This window comes from Cimex lectularius, unplaced genomic scaffold (genome assembly GCF_000648675.2).
Source record: "Cimex lectularius strain Harlan isolate CLEC.00 unplaced genomic scaffold, Clec_2.1 scaffold105, whole genome shotgun sequence".
Classification (NCBI taxonomy): Eukaryota; Metazoa; Arthropoda; class Insecta; order Hemiptera; family Cimicidae; genus Cimex; species Cimex lectularius.
The window spans coordinates 165,036-189,552 of NW_019394178.1; the positions used below are offsets into that span (position 1 = coordinate 165,036).

Consider the following 24,517-nt stretch of genomic DNA (forward strand, 5'->3'; position numbering starts at 1 on the left):
GATCGGATCTCAGCGACCCTGAATTTGGTCCCAACCCCCTTCAAAAATGAGTTTCTTCGATGGAAGAACAGCGGCACAACGGGGGCTCACGTTCACATTTGTGTTGCAAGCCACCCCCCCCCCCAAAAAAAAGTGTGGAAAAAAAAGGGCTGTATAATTGTTTGATGTCAAAATAAGAAAAAAAAAAAAAAAACTTTGTGTGACGATTATACCAGTGACTGAAATGGAGAACAATAGTCTGAAACCCGTTAATTTTAAATCTATCAATTACATACCTGATGTATCCCAGAAAATCAAAGGTTTGTTCCAATGTAAAATTGGGGACTTGGGAATTGCATACAAATATAAAAACAATTGAAATATTCTGCATGCGAAGCTGAAAGCAAAGGAACCAGTGGGCTCGCAATGCAATGTGGTTTATCGGGTATCATGTGGGGGTTGTAATATGCAGTACGTGGGACAAACCGAACAAAAGTTATCAGCACGGATGAACCAACACAGGTTGGATTATGAGTTCAACAAAAAAATTTCTTGACTCAAAGTGGTCATTTTTTCAAGTTTGATTCATCAAAGGTCTTGGCGAGGGAATCCAGCACGTCCCCGAGCAAAGAGGATTTACAGAAGGCATTGACGAGACGGCGGAAAATATTATCTTGTTCGACTCTCTAATCCGTGATGCGAAAAAATGACTCAATGGCCTACATGTAGCGACCCTCGACCTCAGAAAGGCATTCGATTCTGTCAGTAGAGAGGGCCTAATGGCAGCTATAGCTGCGACGGGTGTACCCGAAAAGCTGGGACGCTACATAGCCGAGACTGTTGAGGGAAGCACATACCTGGAGTCAAAGAGAGGGAGATCGGGCGCGATCCGGCCGAACCGCGGAGTGCGCCAGGGCGATCCATTATCACCGACTCTGTTCAACTGGGTGATGGATGAGATTTTGTCTACAATTCCTCCCCACATTGGATATAGATTAGAAGGGAACAGAGTCGGAGCCCTGGCGCTGGCGGACGACGTCGTGCTCGTCTCCTCGACAGAGCTTGGTCTCCGGACAGCGCTGGGGGCTTTCGAGTCATCAGCGTCCAGGTATGGGCTCGAGGTGAACCCGGGGAAGTCAACAGTACTCTCCCTAATACCCGACGGTAAAAGGAAAAAGATGATAATCGACGAAACGGCACGATTCTCCGTTTCCAGGGAATCCCTGACACAGGTCGGGGTTCTGGACACCTGGAGGTATCTCTGAGTCGATTTCGGAACATCGGGAGTAAAGGAAATGAGGCTGGAAGCCGAACTGGGGACACTCCTTCAGAGGGTCAAGGCCGGGCGCTCAAGCCGCAGCAGCGACTTGAGGTACTAAGGACGTACCTGCTCCCGAAGCTGTTCTACCCCCTGGTACTGGGAAGGACGACAGCCAGCCGACTCACCGCCATAGACCATCAAATGAGGAAAGAGGTGAGAGGATGGCTGCACCTACCGAAGGACACCCCGAAAGCCTTCTTTCACACATCGATCAAGAATGGAAGGCTAGGGGTGCCCGCCATGAAAACCTTTGTGCCAGGGAGCTTCGCAGGAAGATTCGACCGATTGCGTGAGAGAGGATCGGCAGCAGTCAGGAGCACGGCGGCCCAACGGCGTGTAGCGTGGGCAAAGCAGCAGCTGAGGAAGAGGGGCCTCCCGACAGACAATCCGACTCCGGAGCAGAGAAGGCGCTTCTGGGCAGAAGCGCTGTACAAGACGTACGACGGAGTGGCACTATGGGAGGCCAGCAAGGAGAAGGCGTCTACAGCATGGACACGGAGGAACAGCAGCGCCATTCCAGGAAGGGACTACATCCAGTACACCCGGACCTGGATCAACGCTCTCCCCACAAGGACCAGGACAGCAAGGGGAGAGTAGCGCTGCGGAAGGGACCTCCGTTGCCGAGCTGGATGTGACGCCCCGGAGACCCCTGCACATGTCGTCCAGAGTTGCTGGCGTACCCACGGCGGAAGGATACTTCGTCACGACGCCGTGGTAGCTGCACTCGCTGGACGGCTCAAGCAGAAGGGGTATACCGTTCTTCTGGAGCACCTCTTCACCAAGGCGACCAGGAGGTTCAAGCCCTCCTGGCTACGAGGGATGGTACCAGCCACATCATCGACGTCCAGATCGTAGCGGCAGGACTTCCACTCAGCGCGGCGCACCGGCAGAAAACAGCGAGGGACGAGCAGCATCGTTGTTTCAACGCTCACCGTCTCCTGGAGAGGAGCCCTCTGCCAGCAGTCAGCTGAGTGTCTTCGCAGCATGGGAATCCCGGACCTCGCTCTCGCCGGAATGGTGACCAGAGTACTACAAGGCAGCCACACCTCCTGGACGCGGTTCAACCGGACGACAACGGCGGGAAGGCGGCATTGAAACTGGTGCATGATGACTACTGCGCGTGAGGTCTCCGCAGCGAACAAGAAAGAAGAGTACGAAATTTAATGTCGGGAATCTCAATATTGTAAATTTAAAATATGAATTGTAATACTTGTAATGCTGAGAGATCAAATACACAGTTTTGTGAACTTGGAAAAGAGATTACTGGCAGAAAAGGTATATATCAGCGTTACCCCCAAGTACGTGCAATGTGCAAACGGATTAGATTGGACTCCATTTCAGTTTATGATGGTCTCCTAAACACATACAGCGTTTTGGATAAAAAGTGGGAACAGAGAGTGCAGCACTAGAGGCTAAATTTGTAAACTAGCCGCCTAGGCCTTGAATGAGTCCGTAGATCCCAATAGAGTCTCGAGAACTTCGATGGGCAGTAGTAACCCAAACGTAAATGGCCGAGCGGTGTCGACGATATACGAGCACAACCTGGGCATACCCAATGTCCTGTACCGATGTTTTTTTAACTATCTAAAATACAATACATTTTTAAACACTCACTTGTAACGGAAAAGCCACCTGAGCCACATGTCTCTCCCTTGTGGTAGAAGTTAGCACTTTTATTTTTGAGTTATCTATAAAACTTAACTAACCTTAATGGTGATATTCTAATGTACCTGAGGAAAAAAAAGTAATTTTATTATTTATTTGAAGAAAAAGAGACGTGTACTTAATAGTTATGTGTAACCGAGGTAACCTATAGGACCACGTTGTAGTTTTAAATAATTTTGTAAATTTTTATATTATATTGTTTTTAATTAACTGTTTTTAATTACTGTTCATTGTTTAGATACTGAGCTACACCTAATTTTAATTAATCTTATTAGCAGTTTCTTGCTCTCCAGATATATTTCAACACTCATCGAGTTAAAGTAAGATAAATAATTTTTTTTTTGTAATTTTTTTTAAAATGATATGACGTTCTAACTGCGATATTTTCCTAAAATGATGATGATATAATCGTCGAAAGCTCGGCAAAACTTAAAGAATTGCCATTTCTGTTGTGACCTCACTGAAGATCCTTTTGTTCAAGAAATTTTAAAATACTTCTTAACCCTACAATTTGAACCAAAATGCAAATCTAATATTAATAACAGTAAATAACTTGCTTCAAATCTGTTTAAACTTTCTTTTGAACTATTATCTAATTGTCAACCTCCTAAGCAAACTGATATCACATTTAGACAGTTACGTTTTTACTTTACAAGTAAGACAAAGAAAAGTCCTCTATCAGCTGCAAGAAGTTCAGGGGGCATGAGGAGGTATAGTGGGTCAAATCTCAAATGGTTTAAAAAATAAAATAAAATAAAGAAGTCAGTGCAGAGTGAGAGAGAAAATATATAATAAATCAGTTGACAACACAGTAATTAGAAGGGCCCGGCAGCATGTACAGTAAGGCCAAATTTCCTCTGTGCTCATATAAAACACACAGAAAAGTAAAAAAGCTTACGTATGGATCAATTGTCTTTAGATTTTTGAATTATCAGCTTATTTTTAATTCTTGTGACTTGAGTCACTTGAGGTGAAGACACTTGCAATTTCTTCAGGTTGTAATTGAAAATTGGCAACTTGTTCGATGAACCTTTAACTGCTGGATCTAAAAATAAACAAAGTTAATAGGAACAATGTTAAAATAATTAACTAAAAATTATATGAATTATGAAGACCCAAAAGAAATAAGAGTTGGCAAAGTTCGTTCGACTTTGGCACTAACACAAGTTAACCCCGCAATTACAATATTATAAGTTTTTTTGAAATATAGTTTTGTGTCACCCTAGCATGTTTAAATGTATTTATTAGGATTAACGTGTAACATGAAAGGGCCAGTGGCGGAAAAAAGAGTCCCTCTTCAACTCTCTTAGGTTAGAGCAGCGGCGTATCAAGCTGAAGATCGTGGGTTCGAATCCAGCTCGTGCCATTGACTTTTTTATCTCCACTGAAAACCTTAATTAACTGGAAGATATTAATTGGTCAAACGGACCACGAAACAAGTGAATTTAATAAGTTTAAATTGAAGTATACTTCACTAAAGCTCTCCTTGGCCATTTCATTTGTCGGCGAGAATCAAATTGATTACACGACATTTGAAAAATGGCAAAAAGGAGGGAAAACTCATAAGGTGGGGTTGAGATGGGGGAGTTGATGTCCGAGTGGATCGAAGTCACGATAGCTCAAGTGGTAGAGCAGCGGCGTATCAAGCCGAAGATCGTGGGTTCGAATCCCACTCGTGCCATTGACTTTTTTATCTCAACTGAAAACCTTAATTAATTGTAAGATATTAATTGGTCAAGCGGACCACGAAACTAGTGAATCTCTTAGGTTAGTTATATAATAGGTGATTGCTATTTTGAATGTAGTAATGACAGTTTTGTGTGGCATGAGTTGAGAGTGGAATTATTTATTGGCATCAATGTGTAATGTGCGAGGTTCAATAGTGGAATGTGAAGTTCTCCACCACCCTGATTGAATGAATGGTTTGTAAATAGGGGAGAATGTATTTAAGAATGAGCGTGAAGGTGAATGGGTTTGGATCTAACTGCATGCATTGGGTGCTGAATTGACCTAGCTGTTGACAGCATCTGGAGCCCAACTTGGTGAGCTTGACAAATAAAAGACCGAGGTCTATATTTCAATTCTAGCAAGTGAATCACTAATTTAATTTAAATTAATATTCAAATAATTAAGGTTTTTAGTTCAGATAAAAAAGTCAGTGTCAAGAGCGGGATTGGAACCCACGATCTTCGGCTAGATACGCCGAGAATCAAATAGAATACATGACATTTGAAAAAATGGCAAAAAGGAGGGAAAATTCAAAAGGTGGGTTTGAGATGGGAAGTTAGTGTCCCAGTGGATTGAGGTCACGTAGCTCAAGTGGAAGAGTAGCAGCATATCTAGCTTAAGATCGTGGGTTCGAATCCCGCTCTTGACACTGACTTTTTTATCTCAACTATTGGGTTGTCCGGAAAATAATGCAGGATTTTGGTATTAAACAAAAAAAAAGAAACTAGTTACTTTAAAGCAATGTTCTTTAATCAAAATAATTTCCCANAATCCTGTAAACGTAAACAGAATATTTTATATAGATTTTTTTTAATGAAAACTTAAAATCCTGCATTATTTTCCGGACAACCCGATAAAAACCTTAATTAATTGAAAGATATTAACTGGTCAAGCGGACCATGAAAACTAGTGAATTTAATATTCAAAGTTGAAAGCACAATTGATTTAATACCTGTTAAAAATGATATTCCATTTTTATCATGAGTTTGTAGCGGCGACCATTTGTTCGAAGTCGAACCAAACTTATTGTTTGTCTCTTCAGCATAGAACGACTGCACTTTTTCTTCGAATTTGTGTTGAGCTGTTAGTAATTTCTTATGGCTCTCGACACGACACTGTTGAATCGCATTGCACAACGCTTGAATCTTCCATTTCTGCGTTTCAATTTTATACTAAAAAATACACCAAGAATTGTAGAAACATGGCAATTTAAAATTGAGTATTCCATAATCTGTTTTATATAAATTATATGAAGAGCAGAATATTTTAATGATAGGATGTATTTATACTTGTACAATTGTATAATGCTTTTTACATCAAATTAACCATAAAAAAAACTTCATATTGACGTTTTTAAATTTCAAATTAGCCTTTTCTTTAAGCATAAGTACATGGTTTGAAATATAGGCTGTTAAGTAAAATTTCTGTAAATTCAATAAGTTTTGTTTAATATAAAATACTTTTTCTCTTCTCTATTAGAATCCATCTATTAGAATTAGAATTACGATACCTCCTAGGAGGCATCTGACCTCTCCCTGATGGGTCAGGAGGAGTCACCCACCTTGGTGCCCGAGTGACTCCAAGGTCGGGCTCTGGTCGGGCGCCATCGACTTCTTTGGTCATTTTGGCACCCCTTTTTTCATTCCCTAAAACTAGTCATTCCCACACTCACTCAAACAATAAATACATACATACTACTATATACAAACCCAGTCACACATGCATATCCTCTGTCTAGAATCCGGGTTGGAGGGTACTCGATATTCCACCAGACTCGACTTAGGGGAGCATAGGTGGAGCCTTGAAATAATATGCTGCACTGCCGCCCAGCATACTCCTATTCTAACATAAACTAAATCTAAACTTTAACCTATGAAATAAATACCCCACTATGTTCAACCCATAATCCCAATATCTAGAATCACCCCAAGCGCGTGTTAAATTGCATACAGTTCTTCCGTGAAAACACTGGAGGGTGGCGGTGCTATTATGTATGGACATGCCTCACCGCTCTTAGAAGCATTTGCAAAGAGCCGAAAACCGATGTATCTCAATATAACTTCCAAGAACTAAGCTTTAGCTCGGTTAAAGTATGGCGGAGTAGAATTGTTAGATAACATGACAAGATTGTCCCGGATGAGTATAAACAGGAAGATCCAGGGTGGAGTTGGCGGATGCCAGCTAAGAGAGAGAGAGAGAGAGAGAGAGAGTGAGAGAGAGAGAGAGTGAGAGAAAGAGAGAGAGAGAGTGAGAGAGATAGTGAGAGAAAGAGGGAGAAAGAGAGAAAGAGTGAGAGAGAGAGAGGATAAGTAAGGAAATAGAAAAAAGACAACGAGCAAAAAATAAAAAGTGAGAAGACAGACTGATAGATAGAGAATGAGATGAAAGAGAGAGAGATAGAGAGAGAGAGAGAAAGAAGACATGCCTAGAATGAGTGAATGTATTTTAAAGCATGCACGTATGTGTGGTTGCTAATTGTTGTGAAGTGTGTGAATATGTGCGCATAATATATGTGCATATAATCAACTTCTAATCCAAATTCTGCTTGTAAATAATGCATAAGAACTTGTTTGTCTTGTTGATTTACTACTAGTGCTCACAGTCTGGCAAACTGACGGAATGATCACCTCTGGTCCGCCTGTTCTCGCGTTTTTCTACCCGTAAACTTTATCAGTGCGCTCAATTTTTTTTAACGTTGACGAATTTGTTTGAATTGTACTTTTTTTATTCAATTTTTCGGTAGGGTTTAAATAATATTTTCCGTCTTGAAACAAGTCTCTTACGAACATTTCCGATTATCTCAAATTTTTTTTAAAAAGCTTTTAAGTAAAAAGCAATTTCGTCAAATCCCCAAGTGGCATGAGTTATCGTGGATTTACGTCAAAAACAAAGTACTGGATTAAATGAAAGCAGCAAGGAAAAAAATGGAATAAATGACTAGATCCTTTTATTTTTGTGCTGTCATTTTAAAATATTCATTTAATAACAGTTTAGCTTTAAAATGTTAAAAAATTAATTATTCAAAATTATTTTAAAGTCTATTGACTTAATGCTGCTAAAAGGCTTCCGAAAATCTTCCTCTGGCTCATTTATTATATGGAATGTTTGTTTTATTCGTAAGATTAGATATCGGCAACGAGGCTGAGTCGACAGATGAATTTAAAATCCTAAATACGAAAAATAAAGCTATAACTCAAAAAGTAACTGTTCAAATGAACGCCCTCGTTAAAAAGTTGTTGGGCTACTTTAGATAATAACAGAAAAGTTGTTGTAAGATCTCATTCGACAATACTTTCAGTTCAGGAATTCCTCTGAAGGTCAAATCCTACAAGACCAAAGCTTATGATTCCGCTGTTTCTCATGTATTCCCTCCTCGCCCTTTAAGCTCATTATCTTTCTAACTTCACATGACATTCTATTTTCCACCTTTCACCGGCAAATCCTTCAAGCCATTAAATACGAGGAAATGGGGCACGAAAAATACTGTCCGAATGAGTTATGACGTAATTTTGTGTTAAAAATAGCGCACGAGGACTGCCTAAGGCAAAACAGCGACTCAGCGCAGAAGGCGATTTGTTTGTGTTCACTCGATTCCATTTAAGGGACTTTTTAATGGACAGGATGAATTGATTTTATGTGAAGTCCTTTGGTGTCCCAAGGTTGGGCACGTGGACGCAATCTTCACCACAGCCTTTCAAATGCAAATATGCTTAAAGGGGAAAAAAATTTAAAAGCGAAAAAAATCTCCATCGAATAAACTTATAACTTAGAACTTAAAATCTGCAATGCAGTGATCACTTTCCTATATAATTACTCTGTAATTTATAAAGTAAAAACTTTAGTAGTAAACTTTTTTCCTTCACCTCTGTTTAATTTTAACTACCTTGTTTTCTTCTTTTTACAAAGTACCGATTATTCCCTGAATTATAAATGATTGATAATGGGATGGATTGTAGGGCGCAAAGAGTTATATTTCATCATTAAACTATGGATTCAGTAGTAAATCTCAGATCGAATAGGATCATGGAGGGGATTAGCGTAAGCGGAAATAAACTAATCTGATTTATCTAAAGAACAGATTATCCCGTTGCTCACCGCGTTGAGAAATTCAAATACAGCAGAAGCTGCACAAGTGAGGAAATAATAACAGAGAAGAAAGAACAGGTTTTAAATAATTTTGCAAAAATCAATTCAATTTATACAAAAATAAACTTTGTAGATAATCCAAGAGGTTTCAAAATTTAATATTTTGTCATTTCCTATCTTTTAACTTGACATTTTTTTTTAATCCAATGATTTTAGATTACATTTCTAAGAAGTCACAGATAGCAAATGTAAGACCTACGATCATCCAACGGGCCTAACGGATCCGCACAGTTCAGCTGTGTACACAATAAATTGTTGAAGTAGTGAGATGTCAGATGTATTTCAGAAAAACACCTTTTTTCATTTTATTGCACACGTTTCGACCTTTATTCGGATCATCTTCGAGGTATCAAGTTATTAAGTGTCACGCTTGAAAATTTAAAACGTATCTATTTTTAATGAATAAAATGCCTTTTTTTCAATCTGTTTATTACATTTGTTCAGAATTAATTTAATAACATGGTCAATTAATCATGTTTCGTGTAGTGCCAAGGATTTTGTTTTATAGAGAACTTCCTGCCTTATTTCATGCAATTTAATTTTTTTTTTCTCGAAAAGTTTTACAGATTTGTATCGCTTTTTTTGGTTTTGTTTAAATTATATTTTACTGACCGGAACCGATGGTAATCTTATCTGGTGAATATTATCCGTCCAGTCCAGCTGGAATAATTTTTGCCGCGTCACTAAACGCGAGAGTCCTTGCGTTGTCATGTCAAGCTGTTCGATTTCTATTCACTAATTCTGGCCTTTTTCCCTTGTTAGAAACGGTTTCGTCGGTGGAATTGGAAATTGCGTTTAATGTAATTGTCAGTATCGTCCTCGGGAAACAGTCCATGGCAAAAGATTCTCTCCAATCCGGCTAAATGCATAGACGGTCTGCTATTGGGTCAAGTCCGGCCTTTGTGTGTAATGGACGTTCATTTGCCTTTCCCCATGATTGCTGTCGGGCTGTATACTTATACAAAAAATCCAGGTCTCTAAATATTCATAATTAATACATGATCTGTATCTGAGCGAGTAAAAAAAAAAAAAAAAGAAGAAGAGAAATGTATTTTATTTTTTGTCGAATAAGCCCAAGTATCGAGGAAGTTTTTATCAAAGAGCATTTTCAGTTAACATTTGTCGCCAACTTTCTAGTAAATTACCGACTTCCCTAAAAATTTAATCTACGCTCTAATAAACAAAATGCAGTTGAGGAAAATTGCCTTCATTTGACAAAGATACCCGAGTATCGTCACGCCCCCAATTTCTATTAAGGAGTATTTGAGGTTAAAATATTGTCAACTTTCTATTAAATTTCCGATTTCCCTAGGAAAATTTATTTTATGCTCTTAAATATACAAAGCGAAATGCAGTAGAGCAAAACTGTTATAAGTTAGCAAGACAAGTACATCCAAATATCTTGGCTATCCAACCAAGTTGGCTATCCAAGTTAAAATTTGTCGTCGACTTTCTAATAAATTTCTGGCTTTCCAAGAAAATTTAATTTATAATGTTTATTAGTTTACTAGGTAAAATGGAATTTTTTAAAAGACTCATTGTCTTTTTTATATTTATAATTTTGGTGGGTTTTTTTAAACTTGTCCATGTGTTTTTCCCCCTTTTTTGTTTTATTTTTACATTAAATTATTTGACGTTCGGGAATTTACACCCATCATCAGCATCTGCAATGTCTATTTTAAAAAAGTATAATAAAGAATATTAGTATTTTGCTACATTTTTGGGGTTTTTAGGTTGGACAGTATTGTATTGGATAATTTAATTTATGCTCGGACAGTCTAACAAACTGAAATGCAGTTAGGCAAAATTTACATCGCATGCCCAATTCACTCAAGTAATCCAGACGACCCAAGTTTCTATAAGTACTTTCTGCTTTAAATCGTTCGACGTCGATTTTCTAACTTTCCAGGAACAGAAATACAGTTGGGCAAAATTTCTGTAGTATGACAAGCTCGCCCAAGTATCGAGACGGCCCAGGTTTCAATATCAATATTTTCGGTTAAAGCTTTAAACAGGCATTGTCGACTTTCTAATAGTTTCATATTTCAATGCTCTAACAATTATAAACAAACAGAAAAACTGTTCGGAAAAATTCTGTGGTATGTCAAGTTCACCCAAAAATTGAGACGACCCAAGATTCAATTAATGAGTATTTTCAGTTAAAGTTAATCGGTCGTCCTCGATTTTCTGATAGATTTTCTAACTTTCCAAGAAAAATGTAATCATGCTGCCAGGCCAAATCTATGGGATATGGATACCCAAATATCGACCCAAGTTTCCTATTAATAAATATTTTCGGTTAAAGCTTAAATCGGTCGTCGTTGACTTTCTAATGGATTGTCTGTTTTCCAAAGAACAATTTAATCCGTGATCTTACAAACAGAAATCCTGTTGGATAAAATTTCTGTCGTTTGTCAAGTACACCCAAGTATCGAGAGGACCCGTTTCAGTAAGTACTTTAGGTTAAAACTTTACATTGGTTGTCGTTATCTTTCTCATGAAATGTCCGTTTTCCAAAGAACATTTAATCTATGCTCTACAGATTAAGCTAAGCTAAGTTTTAAGTATCAAAACGACCCAAGTTTACATAAATAACATAATTTTCGTTTAATACTTGGCCGTTAGACTTTCCTACACATTTGACGAATTGGTCGTCTTCAGTAAACAAATTTATTTACAAAACTTGACCTCAAAGACTAATTTTCGTGTGTCGCATAGAAATCGTTTCAAGTAAAATAATGTAAAATTTCGAGTGTCATGCCTTATCGTAAGAATTTTTTTCGTTTTTAGTTTTAATTGGTCGTCTTCGATATACTAATGCCTTCCAATCGTAGCAAAACAGGGATACAAGTGGGCTAAATTTTCTTGTTTCGCATGTCAATAAATTTTAATTTCGTTCTCATCATGTTTTAACAAACAAATAACAAAACAAAGTTTACTACAATAAGATTAATATTCTCGTATTAAAAAGACGAGACTAAAAATTATTAATTAATCAATTATATTTCAATTTTTTTCCAAATATAGTTTTCTATACACCTGGCTACAAAACCCTCACTATTTATCATATAAATATTTGAGAATTCTAGGACCAGATAATAAATCTTGTATTTTCTCAATTGCAGCTTTAAAAACTAAGTTAATTTTTTTTCTTTTTAACCAATAGGAAAAATTAATCAAAACAACATTGGCAATTCATTACTAATCGGGTTTAAAAATGAACAATTATTACTATACATTTTTATTTCTCGACTCTCCTGTTATGCCGGCATTCAATGACTAATTAAAACAATTTAAATTTATGTAAATCATATTACTCAACATTTTCATAAAACGTGTAATGATTTCAATAAGTTAAAACACCGTCGCAGAAAATATCTTAATTTTCATAATTTTAGCATAAATTAGTTATTTTATTACGTGTTGTCTAAATGTGATGTTTATTCAACGAAACGGGCAACTTATTTCAGGGCTCATTTTATTTATTGATCTAAGACGGGCCTTCTGCATGACCTAAGCACCTAAGCAAAAGGGTTTGTGTTTACTCAGTATTTAATTTATCCTTGCCCAAGCTGACTTGGGCTTCTTTATTGTAATCAACTTATAATTTTTGAGCAATTTAACAATTTTTGTGTTTTTTTTTGATAAACATTAGAATAATTTATTAACTTGATTTGTAACTGCTACCGAATAAACAGGATTTTTTTTTATTTGTTAAATTCTTAATATTGGTGAAAAATCGTTTTCCAATCGTGTCTATTGAATCTGAACTGTATCGAATATAGTCTCTGAGAATGATATCACGATTCGTGAAAGGAAAAGACTTGATATATCGAAACGAGGGGCTTCGCCCAGTTTTGCTGAGTACGGTTTGGGGGGAGGTCATGACCTAGAAAGCTAAGATAGACTTCAAACATCTGTCCCACTTCCAAAGCTCTCTCAAATATTATTTCAATGTTCCACTTCCTGAAGTGATGATTGCACCACGGTTGGATTTATTTTAAAAAACAACTTTTTGTTCAGCTAGGAATGTTTCCTTTTCGAGAAAAGATATGAAACACAATTTTTTTCTGACCCCTCTGCCAAGAAAAACTGTAAATGTATATAAATAGTATAGGATATAAACGGCACGTGAGGGACTTCCTTCAATTCCTTCACGATTATTAGACTTAACGTCTCGTCCTTGTTAATCCTTTGTTATAATTTTTAAAAAACGTATGGATAACAAAAAATTAATTTTAAAAATTGTTCTTTACGATCGACAGTTTTTCTGAATTGGGTCCAATTATAGCATAATCAATATTTAAATTCAACTTGTTTAGCATATATAATTCTGCTTTTGGTTTTACTGTGAATTCTTACAGCAATTTGCATGTTAACTCTATTAAAATAACACGACTTGTTTTTCTTCTGAATAAATTATCTAGTTTATGGTCAATACAAAACGCTTTGAATAACTTTGATCAGAAGAAACAAAATTCTCATTTATTTTTAAATGATGTTTCTTGTAGGGCATAAATTTTAAATTTTTATTAAAGCAAAGGTAGTAAAAAACCGAAATGCCTGCAATATAGCTGTCATTAAAATTATCGTGACGACTCAAGTACTGACCTAACTTGTAATTAATTCGTCGACATTGTAACAGATTTGGACTTGTCAAGAAGAATAAACACAAAATTGGAATAAAATAGCCTTTTTTCATGTTTGGATGTTTCCAATACATTTTAACATACAGTTTTCTTAAAACTCTGCACTATACCGACAGGAAAATAAAAGTTTTTGTCAATATTTTCCTTTAGAACAGTAATTTTATAACACATTATAAGTACAACTTATAAGTTAAAACAAATAAAAATTGCCGTTGGCCAAATGTCTGCCCCATTTGACGAGTACACCCAAGTATCCAGACTACCCAAGTTTCCAAACCGATATTTTTCTATGAAAGCTTTAAATTGGTCGTCATCAAACGTCTATTATATTTTTTGTATTTTGAACAAAAATTGACTCCAAATTTGGCCAAATAGATTTCCTTGTTCTTACTTCATTGGACAAGTTAAATTTTATCAACCTAACGCATTTTAAGACCCAGAAAAGCTGTTATGCTAAATCTCTGCTGATGAAGTTTCTATAATTAATTATATTTTTATATGATACAATTATATAATCAATATTTCTCTATTAAAGCTTTTTCAATTGGTCTTAATCGAGCTTCTATTATTTTTTTTCCTTTAAAGAAAAATTTACACAAAATTTGGCAAATTAGATTGAACTGTTCTTACTTCGTTGGATGATAAGTTAAAATTTTAACAACCTAAAGCACTTGCACAAAAAGAAACGTTGTTATGTGAAATCTGTCTATTTTCAGTATACCCAAGTATCGAGACGACCCAAGATTCTAACGAATATTTGGGAATTGGTTGTCATCGACCTATCATTTTTTTGCCTTTTAAAGACAACTAATAAAAATTTGACGAATCAGATTCAATGTTCTTTCTTCGTTGGGCAATAAGTCAAAATTTTAACAACCTAAAGCACTTGAACAAACAGAAACGATGTATGTGAAATCTCTGTCTATTTTGAGTATACCCAAGTATCGAGACGACCCAAGATTCTAACGAATATTTGGGAATTGGTTGTCATCGACCTATCATTTTTTTGCCTTTTAAAGACAACTAATACAAATTTAGCGAATCAGATTCAATTGTAATTTCTTCGTAGGACAATAAGTTAAAATTTTAACAATCTAAAGCACTTGAACAAACAGAAACGCTGTTTGTGAAATCTCTGTCTATTTTCAGTATACCCAAGTATCGAGACGAACCAACATTCTAACGAATCCATTATGTTTAGTGGTCAGATTGACAAAAATACTTCTTTCAATTGATTATTCTTTTTGTCGTTGAAAGGAACCAAATCAAATATTCTAAAGAATATTTTGGGAATTGGTTGTCATCGATCTTTCAGTATTTTGCCTTTTAAAGACAACTAGTCCAAATTTTGCAAATTAGATTAAATTGTTCTTACTTCGTTGAACAATAAGTTAAAAGTTTAACAACCTAAAAATTTGAACAAACAGAAACGCTGTTATGTGAAATTTTTGTCTATTTTGAGTATACTCAAGTATCGAGAAGACCCAAGAAGGTATATTTGGGAATTGGTTGTCATCGACCTATCCTTTTTTTGCCTTTTAAAGACTAGTCCAAATTTTGCAAATCAAATTCAATTATTCTTACTTCTTTATCGATGTCGAGTACACCCAAGCAAGTATCGAGATCACCCAAGTTTCTAACTAATATTTTTTTATTAAACCTTTTAAAGTTGATCTTCATCGACCTTAAATTACATTTTTTGCCCTGTAGCGAATTATCTACTCAAAATTAGGCAAATTAGATTCAATTGTTCTTATTTCGTAGGAATAAGTCAAATTTTTTCAACTTAACACATCTGAACCAACAGAAACGCTGTCGAGACGACCCAAGTTTTTTCTATTAAAGCTTTAAATTGGTTTTCTATTTTCTCATACTTTTTCAGACGAAGAAAGGAGGGATGTTGATTGTTTGACCCATAAAGAACAAAACTAATTTAGAAACATGAAATGGTATTGCAAAATACATAAAATAACACGTTTTAAATTTTAAACAGTTGTACTATTTATTTTAATAGAAAATTTTTAAAAATCCGTTACTAAAAAAATTGGAGCTAGCCTTAATACTTGAGTAGATGACAGACCCAGAAAAAAAAGAGACGTAAATCTCGGTCGCCCGACTTTCCAGTTGAGTGAAAGTTCAAAACTTCCAGGAGTTTTATAACACTAAGTGGAAGTAAGTTTCAGATTTACAGGAACGTTTTAAATAATAACAAACAAAAATTGAATGGGAACTTTCTTTTTCTATGGAACAAAATGAATGGATGAGGGGGACTGAATTTTAACAAACGGACAGATTTCACTTGACGACCAAGTGTAACTTTCTAATCTATACACTTTACCAATTTCACCTCGACAAATCGCCCATGACCAACTAAAAGCTGGATAAAAGATGGGCATCATGCGCGGAAACTAATTTGTTTTCGATGAATATTAACTGATTTTTAAATTATTTTTAGGCACATTGTACGAAATAGTATCTACTAGAAGAAAATCCTTGTGCTTAATTTTTAAGAGAGTAAATGAAGGAAAATACGTTTATTATTTTACTTCTTTTTTTATTGACGTAAGTGTTTCATGATAGATTTTCTCTGGCATTATAAATAAATCAATAGGAAATTATTGCCAAAATTGTTTTTTTGCATGAAAATAATACAGGAAACGTTATTTTCATGGTATTCAATTCTTACAAGGTCCTGTCCTTGATTATTTTTTCACTTCTCCTTGCACCGTGCAGTTTGGACGGCTTTAACGCTTTGCAAATTAAATTATTGCTATTCTTAAGACTGTTTGGTTAAGCCTTGAGAGAATGAACCCAGGATGAAAACAAATCCGTGCAAACCCGGTCATTTCAATAATGCCCTTTTAGATTACAGACCTTGCAGACGGTGAGAATTCATTTTAAACGCAGGAAGGAGCTAGAATTAGTTGAAAGTACCATAATTTTACAGCAGGACTGCACAATTTTCGTTTATTCTTTTCCGTTTTAGTAGTGTCAACATGAACAGAGTGTCAACATATTGATTGCTTATAACATGGAAAAAAGAAAAAAGAAAGTATTGTCGGAAGTTTATAATTTTTGCTTCCGCTTAAATATAATTAAATATAATACACAAACTGAACAAATCCAAACATACGAGCATTAGAAATTTCAAAAGTTCAATTAACTTCATTTTATTTTCCCTATACCCGCTATAGAGCCTTGCTTGTACACTAAAAAAGATCTTCAAATATTTCCAAAGTTCTAGGACTAATTATTTAAGAATATGTAGTTTTTTTTTATGTCCTTTTCAATCAGAAAAGTTGTAAAAGATATATCAAAATGTTCTAAAATGAAAACTTCTAAACTGAGAACATTGTTCATAAATTCTTTTCAATTAATTAAGGTTTTGGTTGAGATAAAAAGGTCAGTGTCACAAGCGGGATTCGAACCCACGACCTTCGGCTAAATACACCACACCGCTGCTCTACCACTTGAGCTACATAGCCGAAGGTCGTGAGTTCGAATCCCGCTTGTGACACTGACTTTTTTATCTCATCTAAAACCTTAATTAATTGAAAAGAATTTATTTGGTCAAACGGACCACGAAACCTAATAAAATTGTTCATAAACTATTGCAAGGCGATTTTATTCGTCGAACTACATGATTACATATTTACTTATGTCTTGGACAAGGAGACATTATAAGTCCAATTTCTCTGCCCTTAAAACCCCTCTATAATGTATAAATGAAGTCAATGAGTTTTAATTGAAATGAGTTGTGAGATTTAAGTTTATGCAGAGGGCTTTAAACAATACAATAAGGAATTTAATATATGGATCTGTATACAAAACAGTTTCGCAATAAAAATCTCTAAACGGCGAGAACGTCGAGGGACTACTACAAGGCGACCTAACTCGTCCAACTGCTTTTGCCATAACCTAAAACCTCACACTTTTGTATTATGTTAAGTTTTATTTGAAGGGTTTTATTTTTAAATTCGAAATTGTATACAGGGTGTCCCGTGAACTGACGTTATATTTCACAAGGTTATCCTAAATTGGACTAAAAAGTCCCTATTGTAATTTCTGCATTTCAAGAGATACTTAACTTAGGTTTCTTTCAATCTTTCAAAATTTTACTTCCATAAAGTCCCTCTATCTCATGAAATGTTAATGCTACTGCAAATTTCCCCAGTTAAAAGAGCATTAAAAAAACCTTGTTTTTATTTTAATTTTAACCGAACAAAATACAAAATCGCTAAGAAAACACACTTTTAAGAGCTTCCAATTTCTTGTATAAATGATTATTTAAATATTAATATTACACATTTCTGGTTTAAGTAATATTTTATTGATTCTGTAAATAATGATAAATATGGCGCTTACAGAAAAGTTACCTCTACTTACAAACATTTACAACATACTTATTTTCTCCAAGGTCGGTTATCACTTATTACCAATAGAAAAATATACTTTTAAATGTAAAAAATTGAATTTTCAGGTTTAAAAATATTCATTAATATTTTGAAACTTCTATTAAAAAAATAATGAAAGTAATACAAAATAAACTAAAGACTCTTTAGTACAACACTGAACAGTAAAAACAAAAAGCTTCAAAAAATTACATTAAATGTTCAAAATGGCCACATTCTTGAAAAGTCTTTTTCTTCTTCCTGTCAGATTTCGAACATTTAATTCAATTTTTTGCAGCTTTGTACCAACATTTTTTTTTGTTTACCTTCCTTATTTGTTAACACCAAAGATTATGTTTTTGTTTACTTTCATTACTTGTTTACAAAGTTTCGAAATTAATGATTGTTTTTTTAAACAGTGTGCAATCAAAAAATCAATTTTTTAGCAATTAAACGTTAATTTTACATTTGTGATGACAGATCTTTGAGAAATTAAGTCCATGTGTTTAATGCTCATTAGTGGGGGCAACTTTTCTGTAAGCGCCATATCTACCAATATTTACAGAATCAACAAAATCTTACTTATACTTTAGACAAAAACTTTGGAAACTCATAATTTTTATTTCTTAACGTTACAATAAAAACACAACATGGTTTTCAATGTTCTTTCTACTGGTGAAATTTAATTTACGGTAGGATTAAAATTTCATGAGAACGGGGGACTTAATGGAATAAAGTTGTGAAAAGTTGTAATAACCTGAAAAGTGAAATATCTCGAATAAAATGGAATTAATATTACGATAAGAAAATAGATAGTTCGAAAGCTTATAGATCTGTCACCAGATACACAAAATAGTACACTTTTATGGAGCAAATAAAAACACTTCCTAAAAAAAAGTAATTTAAAATGTTTAATAGATGTTGATGTTACTTGTTAACTTTTTAACGTATTAATTAAATTTTATAGTTTCTGATGAAAAGCTCGACGAAGGAACTCGGTATTTTCCTTTCCTATTGGTCTTACCCCTGATTTTTTTATAACTATAAAATGAAAGAAAAGTAATGCTTCCTTTATCAATCCTCAAACCTTTATGAGCGAATGTATGAAAATAATTTCGAAAAATAACTAGGCTAAATAAAAGAAGTATTTTTAGAAGATTTCTTTTTGTTTATATCCACATCTTTGATCTTGCCAGTTATTGCCATACTTGTTTTGAACATATTTCTAGATGTAGTTTTCTTTCTTAGTAATCTTTCATAGAATTTATCATGTTAGTTGTTTGGGTAGATATTTCCTGGATAGTTGATAATTAAATATATGCATTAGGCTTAAAATAAATAAAAAATAAAAAAGACTCACCTAACATAAATAATAACACCGTTTGTGTTGAGCCTCTTCCAGCCACAAGGAGGTGCAATGGATTGGTCGAACTCTGCGAGTTCGGCGTCCAAATTTTCAGAAGAATTCGAACTATTGCAATTCAATTCGACAGTCTCTAAACGCATCGAATCACAACTCGCGGGACTCTCATAACCGCGGTAGCTGCTTCTCACTGGCTGTCCTTTCCTCGGGTTTACGGAGGCTTGTATCGCAGCATTCTGATAGTCCGGGACGTACACTAAGATGTTTTGGTCATGCGGTGGTGGCTTGTCGGCCATATTCCGATGGGACAGCCAACGTTACCATCACTGTTGTAACACCTTCTCATAACAACTTCCTGGAAAAGAAAAAAAAAACGCAAAACATAAATTTAATGAATTGTGATATTTTTCTTGAGGTCTTGAGATGAGGCCAGCATCCATCCCCTTTTTGATCTGTCGTTAATCACAACCAAAAAATGAGGATAGGAAGACCAGCATGATCTGAAACGACTACATTTTGCATCTTACTTAAATGAAAAAAAAAATCCTTTCTTTAATTTGGGGCTTATTAAAAAATGAATATAATTAATATATCTATAAAAACACAAAGCATTCTATTATCTACGACGTTCCAAATTAATTATCTCCAATAATTAAAAATACTTTTATAAGAATTTCACTACGACTAAGCATCAAAACTGGTAAATTGTTGTAATAAATTTCAGCATGACTAAGCATCAAAACTGGTACATTTTGTACTAAATTTCAGCATGACTAAGCATCAAAACTGTTAAATTGTTATATTAAATTTCAGTATGACCTAGCATCGAAACGGGTAAATTGCTGTACTAAATTTCAGCATGACTAAGCATCAAAATTGTTAAATTGTTGTATTAAATTTCAGTATGATCTAGCATCGAAACGGGTAAATTGCTGTGCTAAATTTCGGCATGACTACGCATCAAAACTGTTCAATTGTTGTACTAAATTTCAGCATGACTAAGCATCAAAACTGTTAAATTGTTGTATTAAATTTCAGTACGACCTAGCATCGAAACAGGTAAATTGCTGTGCTAAATTTCGGCATGACTAAGCATCAAAACTGTTAAATTGATGTATTAAATTTCAGTATGACCTAGCATCGAAACTGTTAAATCGTTGTACTAAATTTCAGTATAAACGTAATAAAGTAGTAACTTTCATGAGGGGACACAATGGGGGTTCCAGGCTGACAAACTAGCAAAAGGAGGAGCAGATCTCTCACCCTTTGAACCAAACCCAAAAATCAGCACGTCCCGACAAGCGGAAGTGAGCAAATGGATGGAGTAAGAAATTACATCACCAGATTCAAAACTATCCAAGAAGTTCCGCAATTAGGAAAATCTACCTGTCTCAATAGGCAAGAATTAAGGTAAATAATAGGGCTCTATACTAGCCATTACCCATTTAATTTCCACTTATAAAATGTAAAAACTGAAACAGAAGCCGGCCAACTGCCCTGAAGAAGCAGCGACATCTCAATATGAGTGCAAAGAATTAGACCGGAAACGGTTCAGCCTCTTCACAAAGGTAAAAAATACTAAAGGGTAGTTTTCTTTGAAAATAAAGAAGGGTCTATTTCACAATAGATCTTTTAGGTCGCAATGAAGAAAGGGAGACTTTGATGACCAATGACCCCAAAAAAGGAGAAAAAACTATTAAAACCAATTCCTAATTTCCTAATTTGTTATTTTCCTATTTTGTTGAAGTAGTAAGGGCGGTCAGGAATGAAGTATTTTAGATAAACAGAATTTTCATCTTTTTTGCCAACGTTTCGACCTTTATTCGGGTCATCATCAGGGCCTGGGTGGAATTATAAACACATGTCGATTGGAAAAATAATTATACAAAGCAGATGTAAATAATATTACTTTTGAACCAATTATTTACATTTTATATTAATATATATATATATATATTATATATGTATTGTTTGTCAACCTTAGGTCAATAATTGATTGAAAAATTAATTACATATTTTTAAATTGTGTTGTTTTTTAACTTTTAACCAACACTTACAAATTTTTGTAAAACCCTGCATCAATAATGAATAAATAACTTCGATTTAAAAAAATAAATATATTGCATTGCATTACATTATTATATATTACATTGCCGACAAAACCAAAAACTGACAAGTGTTGTTGATGATGTGATGATGTGAGGGTTGCCATCACCATTTTTGCCGACTCTGTTCGAAATCACCCGATAAAACAGTCCGCCTGTTTTCGCTGTTTTATCTCGTCAGGCAGATTTCTGTCAAGAACGTTTACTGAAGGTCCCATAAAAACATTATCAAAAACTGGGTGTCTTTCGTCAACATAAATTTTGGTTTTACCCACAGGCAATTCCGTAAGGTATTTTTTTATTTGAAGATTTTCTTAATATTTTTTTTTATTGATACTGCGACATAATAAATGTCATCATATTTAAGGCTGCTTGTAGACTTTTTTTTGCACGGTAACTGAATAATAAATAGTCAACATAAAAATAAATAATAAGCACGTAGTGTTCTATCAGTATTATGTAAATGAAGATGATATAATAAAAAGTTTAACTAAATTAGTCTCGTAAAATCATATGCAGTTTAGCATAAGACAAATTTTGAACATTATTTAAAACAACAAACTTGTTTCAGTTATAAAATTATCTCAGAAGAAAAACAAATTATGGAAGAGAAAAATTTAAAGAAATCAAATTCGAAACAACTTATTTACCTCAAACGTCCTGGTTTTTTAATAATAAATAAATAAATTTACGTCAAGGGCGAATTTAGTCATAGCTTGTTGGCCAATGTTATGAAAACAAAGACAAAACAATATCTGTGTTACATATGTGACAAAAAGAGCCTAAATTTAAGGGAATTTCTTTAGTAAATATAAAAAATAAAAATAAAATGTATAATAAGATTATAAAGAAAAAAAAATTGGTTTATCAATTAACCCGTGAAAATCTTGAACAAACATAACAGCTTTCTAAAAAGGCATAATTTTATTTAATATTTATAAATTGTTTTTATTTCTCCAAATACATACTCTGACCAAAACCTTGGAGGCCATCAATCATAAAATTAGATCAACCAATGTCCCGAGTGCCACGAAGCAATACAAAACGACTAATTAACCTGAAATCATCATAAAATTTTTGGATTCTTGTTTGAACCACTGAACACTTTTTTCTTGCTTTCTACCCATCTGAACATGAAATAAAAGGAAAATTTATTCTATCACCATATTCAATTCAAAACCACCCATATTAGAAAATATCGAAGTTTTTACCTAACAACACTAACAATTAAACGCTTGTCCATTATAGTTGATTTTTATGGTTTTGTTCCATTAAATTGACTAGAAATTCTAACCTGATAACGCCAGAACTGCAAGTCATTATTTCATTTAATATTCATAGGGTCTTTTTTCTCTCTCTTTCTGTAATAATCATTTACAAACAATTAATAAATAAAATAATCAGAATATTAAATCAAACATGATAAGAATTAATCACACTGCCATCGTATCTAATTATTTGACTAACCCTAAATCATTATTAAAATTGAGATTTACAATTTTTCCTTTTTTCTTTATCCTAAAAAAACATCCTGGCCAAAAACGAATAAAACACAGATGGATTATATTTAAAAAATAATATTGTGACAGAAAAATTAATAAAACTATTAAGTTATTTAAAATGAACACATGTGATCATCAAATTATTCCTGGCTTAAGGGATTAAGATCATCAGATTAGCCTGATTAGAACTGACTAAACAAAACTAATAATTTTCCTACAGCTTCCCTAAATTGTTGATGAGTATATTGTTGAGAGAATGAGTTAGGTTTCCCCTCTAAGATTACATTATGGCCACAAATGAAGAAAACTTTACAAATCGACAAGTCCATCAGTGGAGAATATCATACCATAACATCACAGCTTTCCCTACAACACTATCTAATTAGCAAAAATGAAAAAAATTAATGCAGATAAAACACATTAGATCATAAACTTACTAACACTGATCAAATTAGATCAGAAATTATTGTGCATAGCAATTGACAGCAAGCAGATCAGATCAAATCGATAATACCACAACCAACCTTTTCCTAAAACATCCTTGTGCAATTTTATCATTACATTTTCCTTCTCCTAAAATTAATGTCAGTATTAGAATGTCAGGAAGCATTAGACAATTAAATATTACTATAGATCATATCACACTAAAAATCAGTGCCCTAAAATTGAACAATTTTGACCAAAATGAAATAAAAACTTATCAGATCATCTAGTTTATCTAAATATTAAATGAAAACCCTTATAATAGAAGATCAAAATAGTCCATTATTTTCCAATTTTTTATACCAGTATGTCCCACCCCCCCAGCTAAGAATTGTTAATAAAGTAAGAGATACTAAGAATAATAATCATAATATAATAATCTATCATCTCTATCTAAAAATGGACAGAAGTGAAGAGGGTATAGATCTTCATTTCATCCTGAAGATCAAATTAATCCAAATAACGACAGCTAAAATCCTTACTCAATTCAATCTTCATCTTTCTCTTCTCTTAAAAACCATATGTGACCATCAATCAGTGGTGACTCTGATTTCCCTTAAATTTTTCATCAATTTTTATTTTAGTTATTTTTTCACACAACTATAAAAAAAATTGAATTATCCGTGGTTTTCTTTTCTTGTATTCCCCACTTAAATAATCTATTCTGGGCTAGCAAGAATAAAATGACAATGTAGATTTATCCCAGCCTGCTTATCAGACTAAACCTGATTTTTAAAAAAACAACTAACTGATGTAGAAAAAAACTAAAGATTCGACATGAACAATTGATAGGAAGGATCAAGTCTCAATAATGAAAGGAAAATTTATCAGAAAATCAAGGTTATCTGAATATTATATTAAAACCCCTACGAGGGTAGATCGAACTTGGTCTTTTCCCCACTTAAAAATAATACCTCAGAACAAAAATGGATAGAAATGAATAAAAGGGAAAGCCTACTGGATCCTGAAGATCTTAATTTCAAACTGGCTAAAACTCATCAAAAACTATACTTAATAATAACTAATTAAACATTTCTTAACATAAAAGCTCAAATTGCCCAAATCATTGAAGCCAAAAAATTATTTTACTACTTTTCTTTTATAAATAGCTTATATTTATAGAAGCTAATATTTTGGTGCAAAAAAAAATATTGGATCAGCAGGAGAAAGATGCAACATCAGCAT

At 34.2% G+C, this 24,517-nt stretch overlaps 1 long non-coding RNA gene across 1 annotated transcript; it reads right to left on the reverse strand.

The window, feature by feature from the left end:
- Positions 1-3,733: 3,733 nt before the first annotated feature.
- On the reverse strand, positions 3,734-5,884 carry LOC112128171. The gene is made up of 2 exons (XR_002910888.1): positions 5,646-5,884; positions 3,734-4,010 (listed from the first exon to the last, which is right to left on the reverse strand). It is a non-coding gene; the product is annotated as an uncharacterized LOC112128171 (long non-coding RNA).
- Between the last annotated feature and the right edge of the window lie 18,633 nt (positions 5,885-24,517).